Below are 6,000 nucleotides of genomic sequence, written 5' to 3'. Positions count from 1 at the left end.
AGTAACTAAAAAAGTAACTAGTAATCTAACTTAGTTACTTTTACAATTGAGTAATCAGTAAAGTAACTAAGTTACTTTTTTCAAGGAGTAATCAGTAATTAGATTACTTTTTCAAAGTAACTGTGGCAACACTGTTCATGACCACAGTGAACATTATGATATGATTAATTATTTTACAGTCTTTTCATTTGACATCTCCCAGGAAGAGGCCACAGAATGTGGATTATTGATAACGTTTATGTTTCAGAGAAAATATAAGAAATTAACAAATTCCTCTTGACCCCGCATATAATTAAATTAGACTAAATTATATTTAGATCTTGTAGACACCCCAAATGCTGATGGTATACTTAATAGTAGTTTATTTCCAGCCAATTATTACTGCTTTTTAAAAGCAAAGCTTATGAAACATTAAGTACTTTGAGATTAACAATATTTAAGACCCATCATCCAACCACTTATAGTTATCTCTTCTAATGTTTACACTTGATTTTAAGTAACGAGAGCAGCTGAGAAGAGGTTAGGTTAGGAAAGATGGGGTGGACTATCAGCCCAGCAGAGCGTAGGCCACAAATGGGCCCATTATTAGTTAAATCTTTTGGTACCCTTGATAAAGGATACCAGGTTTCGTAGCTTTAGTTTCCTAATCTGGTCAGGTTCCAAGATAAAGGAACCCAGAAGCCTCTGTCTCAGTCTACCCCATGATGGACACTGGCCCAAAAAATGGAGAGACGTCTCAGGTTCCTCCCCATAAGCAATACATGTACTGACTTGTTGGAGCCTCATTACCATTCTGTGTCTGTTCGAGAGGTTGTGACCTGTGAGAGTCCCAACCACTGTATGTATTATACATCTAGGCAGGTCAACTGGCTCCCTAAAAAACCTTAGCTTTGGTCCTTCCACGAGCTGTTTTACCTGCCTGCAGTCAGTCAGGCGCCGCCACCGTTTGTGCTGCTGCTTCCTGATCCAGTTCTGGGCGGCAGTCTTCTGCATAACAGTTGACACCCCTACAATGGTCTCTGGACCCACAGATTTAGTTGAGCTCCCCGACGTTGCGAGCCAGTCCACACTCTCATTACCTGGAATACCTGTATAACCAGGTACCCACACTACAACTACATCATTAATGCCTCCCAGTGTGTTAAGTGCCTCCCACACCAAAGATGATGAGAAGAATGACCCTGACAGATAAATATATGAATAAATAAATAAATAAATGCTGATGATTTTATTACATCCTTGGCGGATGTAATAATAGTAATTATTATCACTTACTGAGGCATTGCTGGGACGGTAGCATAAATTTACATTTACGCTACCTGTCCATACCTGCCCGCAGTAGTGGGCGGGTATTGGGTAGTGGGCGGGTGTCCCAATACCCGCCCGCTGTGCATAAAGTGATGATGTCATAGCATGCGCAACCCAAGAACTGTCCGCAGACAAAAAGATGAAAAAGCTAGAAGTGTGTGTTGGTCCCAATATGGATATTACAGATGATTTTCTCATGGATAGTCTGACAATGAACAGTAGCCAAAGCAGCCAGCTTGATGAGGACGCACTGGCGAATTTGGAGAGCAGCGCAGTACCAGCCAACACAACAAAGTTAAAGTGAGCCAACTTACGTGTTTGCTGGGTGTCGTGCGTTTTGAAATGACATTAAATGTTGTCAATGTGATTCCACATGTTGTGTATCTCAGTAAGTGATAATAATGCAAATAACATGCAGTTGTCACACAGTATGCATTTTCAGAGTCGCCCAAAGTGACCGGGGCGACTGGGCATGGACGGAGGGACTCTGAAAATGCATACTGCCCTTCAAAATCATATTATTGTATTATTATTATGTCATCAGTCGGGAGATTAATGACATGATCCACAACTATTGCTCTGACTTCATTTGACACCCTTTGCTGTGACTTGTCCTCTACCCCCCAACCCGTCTCTGATGAGGTCCATGACCAACTCTGTGAAGAGGTCCGTGATCTCTACCAAATCCTTCTCCCTCACCTCCACATCCTCTCACCTGATCTGCCTGCTCCATGCTGTCACTGTGTTGAGGCACATGGGTGCAAACCATCGAATTCTATTTACTCACTAGATGGAGGACTGGGGTGATCCACTCATTCGCATGGCTGTTGCCAGAGTGCCGCCATCTTGGTTAGCGTCTGACAACCAGACGTAAACAGAAATCAATGTGAGCATCATCAACATTTTTAAGTGAGTTTCACCATAAATCTGCATTTCCGTGCTGTTACTATGATGTTACATTTATTTCAAAACAAATACAGAAGAGGATCAGACTATTTATATAATAGACTTGAATGAATTTTTTCGTCCTAGTCCAGATGTTGTGAAGCAAGACAGAAATAATACCATCAGTCAAACAGAAATACATTTAAACACATGATGTCTGTCACAACACGAGATACGAGTCTGATCCTTAATTAAATTCATTATGAAGTTAAATATGGCAAATAATCAGGGGTGGAAAGTAAGAGCTTCGCACGCTCGCATCATATTAAAGATATTAATATTAAAGACTGATCTTAACCCACCTGCAGTGCCACTTTTACGGGGCACTTCTCTGCGAAAATATCAAAATAAACAGCCACATCAGCCAGGGTGAAAAGTAATAAGGTTATTCAATACTTTCTGGATCAAGTTGAAAGAAATCTGAAAACACTAATATAGAATATACCATAGAGAAATTAATCTCATTTGTGTATATTCGTATATTAGTAGAATATACGTCATGTGACTGTCATGTGGAGAAAAAACATTTCCATTCAATGAATTTGCTCTGACAGAATATCTCAGGATGGAAAACCTGATGTGTAGAAAAACCAGCGGCTAATTAAAAAGGGATAAATTGAGACTTATGAAAGTGAGACTTCTAATTGAATCGCTAACAAATGGCGAGATATTTATCACAACAAAGCATTCAGGTAGTAAAACTGAAGTCACTACTTTACAGAATACAGATCAACACAAAAAATAAATAATTTTCTAACCTTTATTCAGCAATTTTTGTAATTTCCCCACATCATTTATATTACATATAATACATACTTATGAAAGCTCAGGCCACAATTTATTATTTATTTAACCTTTATTTAACCAGCTGATAATCCTTTGTCAGCTTGTCGCAGCACCCGAACGCTGCACAAAACAGCATTTTGAGATCACTTTATCCTACGTTTAAGTCAGCGCATCATAGATTTCTATTTAATCTCATGCCTGATGACGCGGAATAACGCTAAGCAAGATGGCGGCTGCTGGCAACAGCTCACAGGCTGCATCCGCCAGCTAGTGGATTAAATAGAAATCGATGGTGCAAACACTTCCTTTATATACTCTGACCACAATGTGACAGCAGTCATCAATAACTGGAGTCAATCAGTTGTTTATTACTACCCACAGGAAATATGGGAATAAACTTCAAGTACTGCTTGCTCATCATTATCCATAAATCTGTGCCATATGTTTGTTTGTTTTTTCTTATTGTTTTTTAGCCAATGTTAAACTTACTTATCAGTAGTAGTACTTTATTTCCAGCCAATTTAGTCATAATTTAAAGAACTGTCAGTCTTTAAAAACTGTTTTGTTTTGTTTTTTCAGTGGAAAGTATTACTGCTTTTTGAAAGCAAAGATTGTGAAACAGTAAATACTTTACATTTAAGCCTCATCCTCCAAACATTTTTAGTTATGGAGTGGCTATACGGCCAACCATTGGTTCAATAAAGTATATATACTCAACAAAAATATAAACGCAACACTTTTGGTTTTGCTCCCATTTTGTATGAGATGAACTCAAAGATCTAAAACTTTTCCACATACACAATATCACCATTTCCCTCAAATATTGTTCACAAACCAGTCTAAATCTGTGATAGTGAGCACTTCTCCTTTGCTGAGATAATCCATCCCACCTCACAGGTGTGCCATACCAAGATGCTGATTAGACACCATGATTAGTGCACAGGTGTGCCTTAGACTGCCCACAATAAAAGGCCACTCTGAAAGGTGCAGTTTTGTTTTATTGGGGGGGGATACCAGTCAGTATCTGGTGTGACCACCATTTGCCTCATGCAGTGCAACACATCTCCTTTGCATAGAGTTGATCAGGTTGTCAATTGTGGCCTGTGGAATGTTGGTCCACTCCTCTTCAATGGCTGTGCGAAGTTGCTGGATATTGGCAGGAACTGGTACACGCTGTCGTATACGCCAGTCCAGAGCATCCCAAACATGCTCAATGGGTGACATGTCCGGTGAGTATGCCGGCCATGCAAGAACTGGGACATTTTCAGCTTCCAAGAATTGTGTACAGATCCTTGCAACATGGGGCCGTGCATTATCCTGCTGCAACATAAGGTGATGTTCTTGGATGTATGGCACAACAATGGGCCTCAGGATCTCGTCACGGTATCTCTGTGCATTCAAAATGCCATCAATAAAATGCACCTGTGTTCTTCGTCCATAACAGACGCCTGCCCATACCATAACCCCACCGCCACCATGGGCCACTCGATCCACAACAAATCGCTCACCCACACACGCTGTCTGCCATCTGCCCTGAACAGTGTGAACCGGGATTCATCCGTGAAGAGAACACCTCTCCAACGTGCCAAACGCCAGTGAATGTGAGCATTTGCCCACTCAAGTCGGTTACAACGACGAACTGGAGTCAGGTCGAGACCCCGATGAGGACGACGAGCATGCAGATGAGCTTCCCTGAGATGGTTTCTGACAGTCTGACAGCGGTTGTGAGGCTGGTTGGATGTACTGCCAAATTCTCTGAAACGCCTTTGGAGACGGCTTATGGTAGAGAAATTAACATTCAATACACGAGCAACAGCTCTGGTTGACATTCCTGCTGTCAGCATGCCAATTGCACGCTCCCTCAAATCTTGCGACATCTGTGGCATTGTGCTGTGTGATAAAACTGCACCTTTCAGAGTGGCCTTTTATTGTGGGCAGTCTAAGCACACCTGTGCACTAATCATGGTGTCTAATCAGCATCTTGATATGGCACACCTGTGAGGTGGGATGGATTATCTCAGCAAAGGAGAAGTGCTCACTATCACAGATTTAGACTGGTTTGTGAACAATATTTGAGGGAAATGGTGATATTGTGTATGTGGAAAAAGTTTCAGATCTTTGAGTTCATCTCATACAAAATGGGAGCAAAACCAAAAGTGTTGCGTTTATATTTTTGTTGAGTGTATGTGAGCATATACGCCCAACCACAACCGACCAATGAGTGCGCTTGTAAACTCACTTCTGGTTTCAACGCGGGAGGGAAAAAACGTGGATATTTTTTCGCCGGCTGCCAGAGGGTTCACAGCCCGCAGAGGGGCTGTGATCTAACGCGGTTCTGTTTGGCTCATCACGCCTTTGCCTTTTAGTTATCTCATAATGTTTACAACTGATTTAAGTGGTGACAGCAGCTGAGAATAGTTAAAATACTATTGCCTCCCAATACTACTACTTTCAGCTGTCCTCTGTATCTTCCTCTGTCCAGTGGTGGGGCAAAGTTCCGCTAATCCGCTAATGGCTAATTATCAAAGCTAAAGTTTTCATTATCGGATTAGCTTTTCAGATAATTTGTCCAATGATGAAAACCATCATCGGACCAATTATCTTCCGATAAGTTTTGTTCCGATAATTTTTAGACTGCTAACAAATTTTTGGAGGCATGGTGAACAAAGCTTTACAGTTACACTTATTAAGTGTACAATCAGTTGGGTACCTACCTTTGTATATTGTGCCTAAAACTCTTGTGAATAGATTCTCTGCGTTTATAGACGTTGTTATTGTGTTTGTTTTATGTAAAATGCGAGAAGAAGCCCAGGTTGCTTCTCCATTATTTTCAATTGGAATCATTGCAGTCGATTCCTGTTTGCTATTTAGAGTCCTGTTTATGTCAGACACTGTCGTCTTTGTTCATTCATATATATATATATATATATATATATATATATATATATATATATATATATA

Source organism: Thalassophryne amazonica, chromosome 7 (genome assembly GCF_902500255.1).
Source record: "Thalassophryne amazonica chromosome 7, fThaAma1.1, whole genome shotgun sequence".
Taxonomy (NCBI): domain Eukaryota; kingdom Metazoa; phylum Chordata; class Actinopteri; order Batrachoidiformes; family Batrachoididae; genus Thalassophryne; species Thalassophryne amazonica.
This window is presented reverse-complemented; position numbering follows the sequence as displayed.